Here is a 16,133-nt window from a genome sequence, read left to right as displayed (position 1 = left end):
CCCTAGGTTTGAATCTAAAGTTTTTGCAATAGAAGAAAAAGAGAATCTACAAAGCCTTAAAATGTCACAGCTGCACGGAATTCTGACTGCTTATGAAATGAGGAAAGGAGGTCCATCAGACAGGAGAGAAGTTGCCTTCAAGGCTTTAGGCAAAGGCGAGTACTACGAGTCAGGACACGTGTCAGAAGAAGAAGAAGAATCAAATTTTGTCAGGAATCTTCAACGGCGTACTGGACGGTTCCGAGGTAAGTTACCTTTCAAATGCTTTGCTTGTGGAAGAGTCGGTCACTATGCAGCCAAATGTCCTCACAAGGATAAGATTGACAAAGGAAAGGAACCTGTTAGATGGAACAAGAAACAAAATGCAAATAAGAAAAGCTATTACACTCATGAAGACAGTGATGGACTTTCAAATAGTGACGAAGATGAACGAGGTAATGAGTATAAACTTTTAATGGCTTTTGAAGATGATGACTACATGGATGCTATAGATGTAGAAGGTTTTTATAAAGAGATATCTAATCTCAAAATTTGCTTAGAAGGGAAAAATGCAATTATTGATTCTTTGCAATGTCAACTGGCTGAAAGGGAAAAACATCTTGAAAAATTGGAATGTGAAATTGTCGATCTTAGAAAGGAGATTGAGAAAACAAAAGCTATTAATCTTAAATTTGTTAAAGGATCTGAAACTCTGGATGAGATTATCAATGTGCAGCGTTCTCCACTAATCAAGACAGGTCTGGGATATAATGAAGAAACATCTCAAGCATCCACCTCCAAAAGTTATCTTGATGCAGCAAGGAGGAGCGAGCAAAGGCCTAATAGAAATCATCAGGTATATCAAGGATAGTTTACCTCAAGAACGAACAAAGACTATCAAGGAAATCGGGGGAAAGCTACCTTAAGGACAAATAGAAGCTACAATCAACCACAGGTAAAATCTTCCCAATTTGCCTCAAGAATGGATGTCAGTAGAAACTACAATCGGTTGGATGATAGATTTGATAATCGCAAGAGTTTCTTCAATGGCCAATGCTTCTCTTGCCATAACTTTGGTCACAAAGCAGCCCAATGTGTTGCCTTTAAGACAATCATGACTAGAGAAGCTCAAAAACAAAGGAATATGACTGGGATCACGAAAAGGACTTATAACAACTTTTCGGCCCTTGAAAATGAAGTTGAATGTTCTATTTATAATAAATTTGGTCATGAAGATTCTGAATGCAGAAGCAGGTTTTGGAAGACAACTCAGAAGGAACAAACCTCAAGTGCCAGAACATGGAGAATAAAGGGACCACAACCAGAATGATGTGGGATAGCCTTTTATGCAGAAGGACAGGAAAATCTATGGTATATTGACAGTGGATGTTCGAAGCATATGACAGGTGATAAAGAAAAACTTGAATCATATACTGCATTAGAAAAGGGAAAGAAGGTTTCTTTTGGAAACGATACCCCTGCAGCCATAAAAGGAAATGGCACTGCTCAGTTGAAAGAAAAGGTCAAGGGTGGAAATGTTTGTATGTTGATGGCTTGAAGCATAATCTACTGAGTGTTAGTCAGATGTGCGATCAAGGAACCGAGGTAATATTTCGATCAAATGGAGTTCGTGATCTTGATACAGGAAAAACAGTGATCAAAGGCAGAAGAACTCCAAATAATCTATACATATTTGAAGAAGGACAACAACAGTGCTATTTGATCAAGGATGATGAACACTGGTTATGGCACCGGAGGTTGGGGCATCTAAGCTTTTCACAAATAAGGAAAGCATGCAAATTCCAGGCAGTTCGTGGTCTTCTAGATATCAAAATTCCAGACAACACCATATGTAAATCATGTCAGTTTGGTAAGCAAACCAGAACTAACTTTCCTGAGAAGGAAGGATCAGCTAGTAGGCCTCTTGAGCTAGTCCATACAGATGTATGTGGTCCATTTAGGACAAGGTCACCTCGAGGAGAAGAATACCTTATATTATTCATTGACGACTTCTCCAGGTTTGTTTGGTTAGGGATTATGAAGCACAAAGACGAAGCATTCGAAAAAATCAAATCCTCCAAAGCTTTGGCTGTAAATGAAGCAGATTACAAAATTAAGTGCCTCAGGTCCGACAGAGGTGGGGAATTTACCTCAAATGAATTTTTCAATTTCTGTGAAGAACATGGAATAAGAAGGGAATTCTCTACAGTTAGGACTTCTCAACAAAATGGAGTGGCGGAAAGGATGAACAGAACAGTCCAACAAATGGCTCGTGCTATGCTTGATGAGTCTGGAACTCCCGCAACCTTCTGGGGTGAAGCTGCATATGCTGCGGTTGTTATTCTCAACAAAACAGATGTTCGAGTGAACAGCACTCAAACTCCTCATGAGCTCTGGTATGGTGAGACTCCTTCGGTAAAGCATTTCAAGATTTTTGGGAGTAAATGCTATATTAAGAATACTGATGAGCAGCTTGGAAAACTTGAACCTAGAGCAGATGAAGGCATTCTCCTTGGTTATTCTCCCCACAGCAAAGCATATAAGTGTTACAATAAAAGACTTGGAAGAATTGTTGACAACATTGATGTAGTGGTTGATGAAAAAGGATACATTCCTAGGCAAGTAAATCATGAAGATATCGAAGAGGATGAAGACTACTCTCCAAATCAGACTGATGATGAAGAAGAACCTCAAGAGGCACCAGAGGAGCAGATAAGGATAGAAGAAAAGACTCCATCCAGGTATGTTCAGAAGAATCATCCAGAATCTCAAATCTTGGGGCAAAAAGAGGCTGGCGTACAAACAAGAAGAACAATTGCAGAAGCCTCAAGCTATTTGGCATTACTCTCCTCCACTGAGCCACAAAATGTAAGAGAGGCATGCAAAGATGAATGTTGGGTCAAGGCAATGGATGAAGAACTTGAGCAGATAGAAAAGAATAACACTTGGGAGTTGGTCCCTAGACCAAAAGATAAGAATGTCATAGGGACAAAATGGGTGTTCAAAAATAAGTTGAATGAAAATGGGGAAGTAATTAGAAACAAGGCCAGACTTGTTTGTAAAGGGTATGCTCAACAAGAGGGAATAGACTTTGAAGAAACTTTTGCTCCTGTTGCAAGACTTGAGGCCATCCGAATGTTCCTTGCTCTCTCAAGCTTTCAGAAGTTCAAAGTATTTCAAATGGACGTAAAATCAGCCTTTCTGAATGGAGATTTAGAAGAAGAAGTATACATTGAACAACCAGATGGTTTCATTCTTGGGAATGATCCAAATCTTGTATGCAGACTGAAAAAGGCTCTCTATGGTCTTAAACAGGCTCCAAGGGCTTGGTACTACCGCTTGGACAAATACCTTCATCAACAAGGTTTTTCAAAAGGATCAGCAAATAGCAATCTTTATATAAAAATTGAAAATGACAAATTGTTAATACTTGTTGTGTATGTAGATGATATTATCTTTGGTAGCAATGAAGAAGCTATGAGTCAAAGCTTTGCCTTGGTGATGCAGAAAGAATTCGAAATGTCTTTGCTTGGAGAACTGACATACTTTCTTGGATTGCAAATCCAACAAAATGAGGGCGGTATCTTCTTGTCTCAAACCAAGTACCTCAAGCAGATTCTGAAGAAGTATGGCATGGAAGATTTGAAACCAGTATGTACCCCTATGGTTACAGGATGCAGTCTCAGTGCAAATGATGAATCAGCAGCAGTACATCAACCAACCTATAGATCTATGATTGGAAGTCTACTTTATTTGACAGGTACCCGACTAGACATCATGCATGCAGTGGGAATAGTTATAAGATTTCAGGCAAATCCAAAGGAAACTCATCTTCAGGTAGTCAAGAGAATCTTCAAGTACCTTCAAGGAACTCAAAACTATGGCTTATGGTACCCTAGAGATACAAATCTCAGACTTCATGCTTACACAGATGCAGAATGGGCCGGAAGCATGGATGACAGGAAGAGCACAAGTGGTGGTGCATTCTTTATGGGTTCCAGATTAGTATCTTGGTTCAGCAAGAAACAGAGTTCGATTGCTTTATCTACAGCTGAAGCGGAATATGTGGTTGCTGCATCTTGTTGCACTCAACTTCTTTGGATGATGCAAACCTTGCAGGATTTTCAAATCACTTGTACTCCACCTGTCTCTATCTTATGTGATAATACAAGTGCAATAAGCATTTCAAAGAATCCTGTCATGCATTCAAAGACCAAGCACATACCTATCAAATATCACTTTCTTCGGGAACAAGTGCTTGAGCAAAAAGTCAAGTTGGAGTATGTTCCTTCTAAGGAACAAATTGCTGATATCCTCACCAAACCACTACCCAGGGAAACTTTTGAATATCTCAGACAGAAGCTGGGAGTAGTTGATGCTTCATCCTGTTGTTGAAGCTTTTCTGTTTCAAAGAAAAGTTGGTGTACGCGAGTTGGATAAGGGGAATCCGCGTACATACGCTGATTTATGTAGGTGCAGTCGCGTATATGGAGTTCTGAAGAAAATCAACAAGGACAGACTCTAGTTGAAGAGAGTCTGATATGGGTCTGTCAGAGACCATCAGGCACAGGTTCATGGGGAGCAGATAATCTTCTAATAATGCATTGTTGGCATTACCTTAGAAGCTCTTGGTTCTAGTACTCAAGCTGTTTTTGGTTCAGGTGGATCAGCTGCAGAAAGAAGAACAGAAGGGGAACATGGTTGCTGATATATACAGTGATTGTCAGATGCTGTTGATAGTAGTTATTGGTGATTTGCATAGTCTTGATATTTTGTCTCTATGTCATGTATATGTTTTTTTTATCAAGGTCATGTAACAGCCTATTTTGGTTTCCCCACTATGCCTGGGATGATTGATGCACTTGGTTGTTATATGTAAATTTCTGATGTATCCCCACTTGGTTGGGTGGATGATCCCCACTTGGTTGGGTGATGGTTGTATGTATTGAGTCTTTTGGTGATAGGAAGGTCTTTTATGATGTATAAGTCATGGTTCTTCTTGAAGAACACCTTTTTCCAGATCTTGCCTACAGTCAGGAGGAGCATGTTCAGCACAGCACAGCAGAGATATCAGCATGTACTCAGGGGGAGCACATCCCTTTGCCCTTGATGAAAAAGGGGGAGAATGACTTTGAGGATCTTGGGATTGCCATCAAGTCCAAAGGGGGAGATTATTGGCATTTTGGCACCAGTGTGATGCTATGGTACAGGTGTTGTCCTTGATGGCAACTCACTTTGGTGACAGATCTCAGTTCAAGCGCTCAGAATGAAGGAAATCTTATATACACAGGTTCACCTTGCTGAAGATGCATATACACGCGGGTTATACGTTCAAAAGTCGCGTATGCGTATACACGCACTTTTATGCACAGAAAAGCGCGTACATGGTGGGAAACTTATTTTTGGTCCGTGGTTATTAGTCCTTGGAATTTGAACCTATGGTTTTGGACCATGGTATCTCGTCAGAAGTGTTGACCCCAGGTTTTGGGCCCTTGGTATTGGTTTATTATGGTTTTGGACCGTGGTATTTTGGAAGGCCTCAAACTATAAAAGGGGAAGGAGATCATGTGGCAAAGTATCATCTGATTTATTGAATATCTGATATTGTTCTAGATCTGGAATACTGGTGAATGGGTTATGGTGCAGATCTAGATCTGAATGAAGGAGGAACCTGAGCGCGTGAAGGATAAGGACTATTGATGGATCAAAATATCAAGGCTTGAACATTGGTATCTCTGTATGATTTTGATCTGTTATATGTGGTGCTCTCTTGATCTATAAATCTGATAATCTGGGTTAACTAATGACTAAATGTTTTAAAAGAATAAATTATCCTTTATAGATTTGTACGCAGGTTCAGTGAAGTGCAGGTGCGTATACACGCTTTTTCTGTAAATGAAAGAAGCGTATACGCAGGTTGGTTGTGCGTATACACGCAGGTTGCTGAATAGTGAAGTAGCATACATATCTTGATTTATGTTCTAGCTACTCTTGTTTTATTGCTGCAGTGTTCTAGTTTCAGAATTGGTGTTTGATTACAGTTACTGTATTCTGGGTACAGCGATCAGAGAAGTGTTTATTTGATTCAGTTTTGATTGGTGAAAAGAAGTTTGGTTGATGCAGAAATTCTCGATGTTTGATTGATGCTATCTGTGGATCCAGACTGAAAATTAATGAAACGAGGTCCCTGAAAGTGAAGAGAATGTTGCAGCCTTCTGCAGGTAGAAGCCTACGTACTAGTATCTCAAGCTAGTACAAGAACTAAGGGGGTTGGAGCTCCCTTCCAGGAGAAGCTGGAAAACGAGAGAGGGTTGTAGCTCTCTGCAGGTTGCAGCCTGCGTACTGGTAAAGGACTACACCATTACAATTGTAAAAAGAAGTTTCTAATTAAAGAAAAGATAGAGACAAATTGCAGCAGGTGGTTTTCACCGACATTAGGTTTCCACCTTATATCTTGTGTTCTTGTGTGCGATTGTCTTTTGCTCTATTTTACTGGTTCTGGTTATTGGTTATTTGCTTATGAATCACAGATTAACAATCAACATCAGAAAGATAAAGTAAATTAAAAAGTTTTCATTATATACGCGGGTTTTCTTCTGCATAGTTGCATATATACGTGAGTTCAATTAACTGAAGTAGTGTATATCATTTGATTTTGAAAAAGGAACATTTGACTTAATAATACTGATTCACCCCCCCCAAGTATTATTTCCAACAAACTAGGGTCACAGACATGGGCAGAGGCGCCTTAGGTGTCCCCACCCAATCTAGTGGCCCAGGAGCCTGGGGCACCCAAGGCCCCAGGCTCAGACTCGACCCTGGGCACTAAGGGCCTCTAGTAATCAACCCTAAGCAAATAGGGCCCTTTAGTCATGGGCATATGCTGGGGCAAGTGAGGCGCTCCTGCCCAAGCTTGCAACCCAGGGGCCTAAGGATCCCAGGGCCCCTGGGGCACGAGCTAGAGCGCGGGAGGGATAAGTTGTCTTAGGCTAAGTTTTCAAAAGAGCTATACTTTTAGCCTTTAATATAAAAATATTCTCTTGGAATAATGACTCTTTCATTCAAGTATTCATTTTTTAGATTTTTTTTAGTCATATAATTTGTTCATAATGTCATGGTTGAAATATGTTGAAAACTTAAGGTCTTTTAATTCCATGGTTAAAATATTGTCAAAATTTTAAGGTTATTTTGAATTATGATGGTTTATCTTTAATTTTATGGTTGAAAACAATTATAATTTTAGGGTTTTTTAGAGTCATGATATTTTATCTTTAACAACATGGATGAAAATTGTTGGAATTTTAAGCTTTTCCGAGTCCTGTTATTTTATCTTTAACACCATTGCTAAAAGATGTTGAAATTGTACCCCGAAGAAAAAAAATACGCTATTCTAGCATCAACACTTTTCGTTTTCAGTATGTTTTTTTCATTTTTTTTGCAAAAAAAAATTGGTTTTTACTGTCATTTTAAAAAAATGTTGAAAAATTACTCTTAAAAAAAAACATTGTTCCAAAATACACACTTTTCATTTTTGGGTTGTTTTTCATGTTTTTGGGGGGTTTTTTGGTTAAATTTCTCGTTTTGAGTTTACAATTCCCGTTTGAAAGTTTACATTATTGCAATAAGACTACTGCAAGAAAGAAACTAAATTTCGGATGGATTGCTTGTTGGGATTAGTCGAAAATAGTGAAGAAGATTTATAGGTCATATCTCAGGATATGTTCAAGAGTGTTGACCAATCTTGCACTGATGAAGAATACTTATCACCCAGTATCTAACAAGGGGGGAATTGTTGATGGTTTACTACATGCTCGAGATGTCAAGCGAGTTTGAGTCAGAGATCCACTAGTGAGCCTGAGCCACGGCCTGTATCAGTTGGAGCCAAAGTTGTAGCCAAAGAGACTTCAATTTTTGTTTGATGAATTATTTATTAACGAGCACTTCCAAATTCAGAATTGTTCGAGGAACTACATTGATAGTTCCAGAGTTAGTGGTCATCTTAAAACCACATTTTTTGTTGTTTTGAGAACTGCTATGAAGGTTCCAGAGTTGGTGTTGGTTAAGACATTGAGCTCTCCCACATTGGTTTGTGGTCATCCTTAAAATCCATTTCTAAGAAACATTCAACTCTTGGCTGAGATGCATTTTTGCATTTTTAGCTCTCATTCTTGGACTTTGATACATCCCTTCGAATTAAGGGAGGAATATTAGACAACTAATCCTCGGGATTAGGTTTGTGTTATTGTGAGTTGTTATTAGAGTCCAAGAAGACCCAGAAACTGATTCAATGATTTCTTGTATGTATTTATATGTACACATTATACATCATTCATTGAGACATTCATTAATATACGTTTGAGTTTTGTTTCCAATATCGTGTGTATAACAGTTTTGGAAGGTCATGTCATCCTAATGAAATGCACGGCAATTGTTACTCCTGCACAGATGACATATTCTTCCTCATTCTCACCAATTTCCTCAAATTTCTTGTCATTTTCTTCATATCAAGACAATAACAATTGTAGTACTAGTTTAGATGATGATTATGAAGAAGAAGGGTTTGAGAGTGATTTCCAACAATTTACATTATACAGTGGGAGCTTAGATGGCAACCTAAGGGTATGGTGGATAAATACTGAAGGCATCCTATGTGAAAACTCTAGCAGTTGTTAATTTAAGAAAGTTTTGTAATCTTAGGGGTGTGAATCTTAGGCATTCATGTCACTATTATGTTAATCCTTTCAGAATATAATACATTTAATCCTCAATATATTGCGTTGCAACATTAAGGATGATGCATATCAATATATTTTGTCGTAACATTTACCTGAACAACATGAATCAAGCGAAACAACAATATGAGTTTTCATTGATTTGGAATTCTAATTGAAATTGAGGTTTTAGGTTGACCTTTAGGCAATGTTTCGGGTAAAATTGGGACAATAATGAAACTTTAATAAGCGGGATTTTTTATCAAATAGAATTTTGCCATGAAATTACACTGGAATCAAGGTCTTTGTCCAACAAGATTAACATATTGTTGCTCTAAAAAATGAATTTATAACAAGTTCTTGGCTTTCCTGGTGCTCAACGCATAAAGGAAATTAACAATGGCTTTGTTGCTATTGAACACATTTTGATAAATGGAGATCGTCAAAATTTCAAGTCTATGTCAAAAATTTAGACTTGATATTGCGACTTCGAATTCAGCTCATCTATGCAACCCATAGATGCCTGCAAAGTTAATGCGCACCAACAGTGAATATGTGTGAAGAGATTACCCTACCTCCTATGGTATGTACAATGCATACAAAATGCATACAAATTTATCATAACGTATTTTTTGTTCATTGCTAATCGAGTTTTGTTAAACACACAATATAACCATAAAAAATGGATAATACATGACTCAATTTCAAGATTCTTTAGTTCTAGTATGTCACTGCTCATTAAATTTTATATGTCACAAACTAAAACTACATGCAAAAAAAATACATCTATACAAAAAAGCAGTAACATTGCCACTACATGACTCTTATTTTAGTATTAGAAAAATGAAACACAAATACAATTTTCAAAAAATATTAATATAGAAAATACAATATCACAAAATTTATATAAAAAAAGATAAATGCATAAATAAATTTATTATTTAAATAAAAAATAACTAAAAATATGTCAATGAAAAAAAAAATCATAAACTTAAATTTATGTTTTTTCTAAGTGTTAATTCATAAAATTGATGTGTTTACTTCGTTATGAAAATAATATATAAATCTATTAAAGAAACAAAAGCATATATGAATCTATTAAAAAACAATTTTTGAAGATATTGGGATATGAAATACAATATCAATTATTAAATGGTTATTTGTTTTAATTGGAATGAGAATTTATTGAAAATCAATGATTTCTATCACATCTTACTGTTACACAAGATACAACTATGTCACGAAGGGTCAATGATAATATATCTTGAAAAACTTGAACCCACATAATTTAGGAAACAAATTATTCACCAAACCCACAAAGGGGCAATGATAATATATCTTGAAAAACTTAAACCCACGTAATTCAAAAAACAAATCATTCACCAAACCACTAAAACTAAGATCCTTTCACATAAATTACATAATAACTTAATATTAATATTAATGGGCGAATAATTATAATTTATTAAAGTTTATCATGAATTATGATGATCCGAATTTAAACACGAACACAACAAATTACAGATATAACCATAAATACAGAGATGTAGCGGAAATAACACTTCCTTTCATTAATATCAAATAATAAAATGTGCTTACAAACAGAATGGAAATGAGACTAGCTTGAGCGATGGTAGGTTATCTCTGAGAAGAGATGTGGAGGACGAAGTGCATTTTTATTATTGAACAATAAAAGAAAACCTTAAACAACCAAAACCCTAACCCAAGGAGATGTAACACCAAGAGTTTATAGGCCCCGTTGGGGTTAGTTGGGCAGCCAACTTCCCAGGACCATAACTTGGTCATATTATCTCCGTTTGAAGCCCATGATACCTCGTTGGAAAGATCTCTTCGAGAAATACAATTGAAAACGCGATTTCATTGAAATCGCCTAAAAGAATATTGCCAAAAAAACATCGTTTAGGGCCGGAAAACGGCTCCAAAAGTTCAAAACCTGAAAAACTGCCAAAAATAACAAATTGTGCTACAATTAAAAAAAAAAACAACAAAACAATAATAGGGTTCAAGTAAAATAAGCAAGGAAGCAGCAATATCCACCTAAATCATAAGATCTTAGGTTTCATATATCATATAATCTTGAGTTTCGGGTAAAAATGAGAAAAATATTAATCCACCTAAATCATAAGATCTTAGGTTTCATATATCATATAATCTTGAGTTTCGGGTAAAAATGAGAAAAATATTAATTATTTTATGTGTTAACATCCTATGCAATTATAACCAATTAGATCATTAAGAAATACAAAATAATTCCAAAAATAAGATTGGAATCTAAGACCTTCTGCAATAAAAGCTCAATCGTCTGGTTCATATCAACCATCTGCGAGGCCCAGTAACTACAACTCTTCATTTTAAGCATATATAAGAATTAACGTATTTCAAAATAAGAAGAGTCCGTAGCTTTTTATTTCCATAAAGGGAAGTCTCATGGTATATATACATAATCTATATGTGCATGAGAGCTAAGCCATCATTTTTCCAAACCGTTGGTTTTCTCTTGTACAGACTTCTGCAAATCATGGGTGGCATCATCCATGGCCGCCTTGCGGGCCTCCTCCACCAGGAACGAGGGGCTCAACCTGACCATTACAATACAGAATTCCCTTTCGTCGAGGGCTCCGTCGCCGTCCAAGTCACCTTCTTCGATCATCGCCTGAAGCTCCTCGTCCTTTATATAATCCATTCCCATTCCCAGGAGCGCGGCGTTCCTCTTGAGACTATTGAAGGTAATGAGACCTTTCTCTGGATCTGCCAGAAGACGGAAGCCATTGCAGAGCTCCTCCATGAACCCCTCCTCCCCCAATTTCTCCGCCATCATGGGCAGATAGTCCTCAAACTGAAACTGCTCCGTCATTCCCTTTGGCATTTGGGCATGCAACCCTGTTTTCTCGGCCATGGCAAATTTCAATACCTCCGATGAAGAAAAAATATGCGCATGTTTTAAGTGAAAGGGATGAAGGTGTTGGTATATAAACAGCGATGGCAGCGAAAGATGGGAGGAAGAAATTGAAGTGATATTCGCAGAAGGTGCAGGGAGAAGGCACGGAAGCTTCCCGGAACGGAATGACAGCCGCTGAGACGCATTCCCGAAGGCCCTACTCAGTCTCGTGCCCTATATAATGTTGCCACGTCTTTCTAATTCCTAGGGTCGTCGTCAACCACATGTCACCCGTTATGGCTTATTTGAAGCGTAGGTGGTTCCCTACGGATGTTTTGGGTGCTGTCAAGTTGGTAACTTGTTTAGAATTTATAGATTTAAATAGATTTAACGACTTTTAATTACAAATACCTATGGCTGATTAATTCCCTAATTTACTTTAAAAATACAATTTAAATATATTGAACTTCTTGTATTTCATTAAAATGAAACTTCCATTTGCTTTATTCTATTTGAAATCCACACGCTAACATACCATTATGTAATTAAAATTGACCGGGCATTAAAAGAATCGAACACTATGTCGATGTGGGCCCATGTTTACCTCTCCCCTAGTGGGAGTAGTTGTGGTTGTGATTCCATTTCCATTTGAATATATGATCTTTTTAATTTAGGTTTAAAATGTTTATATTAATTTTAGATTTGTTGAGATTTGCCGAGAAAGATTGAATTCTTTAGAGATGTGTTTTAAGTGATTTGAATTTTAAAGATTCAATTTTTTTTAAAAAATTATACATGAGAATTAATTAAGATAAATTTATATAAATTTAATTTTTTATATCACTACATCTTTTATATATTGAATGGTAAAACATCTCATTTTATATAAGATGAGCATGGGTGTAGAAGGAGGTGAGGGCAATATATTTATCATCATTTTAAGTATTAACTAAAGGAGACATGGTTACCACTTTCTTTTATAAGTTGCGACGTGGAGCCAACTTGATGTATTGCACATACATTATATAATAAATTATTGTATAAGTTGATCCTTTCTCGCATGTCTTATGAGTTTTGTTGGATTGGATTTTGGATTCAAGAAACTTTTCGATATCCCTCCATGCTAGATAATGATGCTACTTGGTACAATTCAATTTGGTTATGTTAGTTTGTACCCAACTTTGACAAGTTATTTTCTCCTCCCACTTTTCTTCGTTGTACCTTGGGAAACATGCTTCTTTGGTAATTAGCGAGTGGCTTGGTGTAGTCACTCTTTGCTTGGTGTTTTATTGGGTGAAGGGCCAGGTCCTTCTCACCTAGGTCCTTACACTATATATTGTTTCATTTCTTGTTTACGTCTTCTCATCCTATAACTGAAGGGCTTGAGCTAGAAGGTGACTTTTTTTCCTATACATGTTGGGGGAGCTCAAAAGTGGCTCAAGCGATTGGCTATTTATAGTATTCAATCACTTCCTACATATAAGTATTGGTGGTCTTCAATGCTTGGTCAGTATGGCCCTGCATATCTCTTGCATTTCAGGTGGTCGTTTACTCTGTTGGGTGGCTATAATCACAACTAAATTACAACCTCTATTAGCTTCATTTTTGGTTTACATCCTCATAGGCTATAATTGAAGGGCTCAAATCTAGAGGCAAGTTATTCTTTATTCCATACTAGGGAGTTGTAAAGTGGCTGGTCGAAGTCTGTAGTACTTGGTCAACATGTCTCTAGGTTTGTTCTCTCCTATTTTTGGATTGGTTGGTTATTCTAGGGGATAGCTACAATCATAAGCGAATTCAATGTTAGACATGATGCCAAGGAAACAAGCTAGGTCTTGCAATGGTGTAAGTGCAAGGGGTTTGCATGGGGGAGCAAGAACAATCCTCCACAAGGCTTTACTACATGTAGACACCACACCAAATTCAACAAGAGATAAGAGAAGCAGAGGAGAAGATCATCAAAGGCCATGATTGGCATCATGCTTCTAAGGTGATTGTGACTATGTCTCAATGGGTGCTTGTCACTAGTCACATGAGAGGTTGACAAAATCAATATCTACACACAATCAACCTCTATTGATAGCTTAATTTTCCCTTGGGTAAATCCATCATAGAGAGGAATGACTCAAAATATGAGGTTTTATTGATGATGGCTGAGCTCAACCTACGGTTTAGAGAAATGGACAAGTGCTTAGTGAGGAGAGAGAGAATCATTTTGCATGGAAAAGGACAAACTCATCCTAACAATACTATGGATCCAATGGCTATTAAGTTATCCACCTCCACTTAATTCTCTAAATGATAGCGGTTATTTTATATAGTTGGTTTCTTAGTTGGTATTTACCTATGAATGTTATGACTCTAGTTTTTATTGAAATTTTCTGGTGTCTAGACGTTAGTCTTTGGTTAGTTCTACTATAGGCATTTAGGCTAAAAAGACTTGGTTTTGTTTAAGTTTGATATTGTATGCTTCATTTTTAAAAATGTATGTTATTCATTACTATTTTGGAGAAGATCCATCCCGTTTTGTCAATGTTCTAGTTTTCCAATATACACAAAAGACATAAAAAAAACTAGACAATATATCTTGTTCACTAATAAATTTGTTTAATTTTAAAAAACAATGGTAGATCATCTCTTCTTATAATAAATAGAATCATTCAAAATTATAATAATAATATAAAAATGTAAATACAATGTGAAAAATAATTTGGATTATTTCATGGTGTTAACTTAAAATTTCCATTATTGACCTTGGCATAGGTCATTTATTATTGACATTTTCTAATCAACCTATGTAATTTCATAAAGAAAAACATGATATGTTGTAGCGAATGTATCCACACTTGAAATAGGTGTCTTTGGTTGTGCATAAGTCGGAGGTATGAATAATTCATTGCATAATCTAAGCATTATGGTTATATTAAATTTTGGATGGACTTAATTTTCATTTCTAAGTTTGCAAATATGTCATTGCTTATCCATTAAGGATAAAATTTCGAAGTTTTAGGTTTATATATATGTTAGGGTAATAAGGATAAATTTCGAAGTTTTAGGTTTATATATATGCTAGGGTAATAAGAATAAACTTCACTGGGTCATAGAGTTAACGATAGGGTTATTAATGAGTTTATGGCTGATGGGTTAGAAGCTCAAGATTTTAGTAATTTATGGTTTTGTGTATGGTAATTTTATAATGCGTGATGATTTATTGTATTTTTTTTTGGATTAAATAAGAATATATCTATTATTAAGAGTTGGTTTAATATATTTTATGGTGTCTATGTATTGTTTCTTTTATGTGTTGTTACTATGTTTTTATTTATCTTTTTTTATATAATAATGGTAATAGAGCTAAGGGAAGAACTCTCTATGTAAAAGAGATTGTGTGGTTGCGCGTGGGCCAAGAGATATGGGTGTAGTAGATCTAGGTTGCATGAAGGATCCTCAAAATACAATAAAGAGGCCACATAAGTGCATGGAAAAATATCTCCAAGGTAGCTATTTAATATATGGCGAGGTGTTCTGTTGAAAGTGGCAATAACTTGCATCCATTGGTACATAAAACATTGTCAAGGCTAATGAGGAGCTTCCAATAGAGTGTGGGGCATGCTGAGAGTCCCATTGGGTGCCTAGAATATCGAGCCTAGGAGAGTAGGGAATGAGTGGTGAAGTGAGGCTTAAAGAGCACACATATGTTGTGTCTATGACAATTATTGAAGCACGTGATTTGAATTGGTCCAGGGAGTGAGTCACTAATCTCAATTGATTTGATTAGATTAGTGGAGATTAAGAAGTATGTGCAAACTATCACATGGGTTAGACATATAGCAAGAGAAAGGTCACGTAGCTACATGGTTGAGAGAATGTAGATAGAGTGATAGTGGTGAGACTTGGTGAAAGAACTAGCATGACGAGCACAATAGATGGTTGCTAAGTGGAGATTCAAGAGTACATCCAAATTATGGTTTGACATGGGCTAGAGATATAGTGAGAGAAATGTCACATAGATACTTGGATGAGAGACTGTGGATGAGGAATATGGAAAGCCTTAGTAGTGCATGAACACCCTAGAGTGCTTGATCCAAGTTGTAAATCCTAGCTATAGACTAGATGTATTCCATAAGGTTGTTGTAAGACCTATTATTCAAGCATCCACGATCTGTAAACTCCCGTGGATATTCCATTAGATAGTTCGTCACAACATATATGATAATATTATATTAAAAATCTAAAATTCTACATTATTACAATTTTATTAGATTTATGGAAATAAAAATTATGCAGAAAACAGAGAACGGAAAAATAAAAGCTCACATACACATTAGACACAATATTTTCTCTGAGAAACCCTTTTGGAGAAAAACCCAACTCGAAGGTGAGGTTGCTCTGCTCTCTTTTTCTGTATGGAAATATGGTTGTGAATACAAAGAAGTATGGCCTGTGGCCCATGGGCTACTACAATGCATAGATCATCTCTATGTGCTCTACCTCTTATCCCTCTTGACTATTTTTGCTCAATTATGGAAGAAATGCATTCGAAA

At 36.5% G+C, this 16,133-nt stretch overlaps 1 pseudogene; it reads right to left on the bottom strand.

Moving 5' to 3' along the window:
* Positions 1-11,117: 11,117 nt before the first annotated feature.
* LOC149233341 (calcium-binding protein PBP1 pseudogene) lies at positions 11,118-11,634 on the bottom strand (annotated as a pseudogene).
* Positions 11,635-16,133: the final 4,499 nt, after the last annotated feature.

This window comes from Pinus tabuliformis, chromosome J, assembly GCF_031772625.1.
Source record: "Pinus tabuliformis cultivar Carrire ecotype Pingquan chromosome J, CPIR1, whole genome shotgun sequence".
NCBI lineage: Eukaryota > Viridiplantae > Streptophyta > Pinopsida > Pinales > Pinaceae > Pinus > Pinus tabuliformis.
Note: the sequence above shows the minus strand (reverse complement) of the source record. Positions and strands in the feature narration are given on the sequence as shown.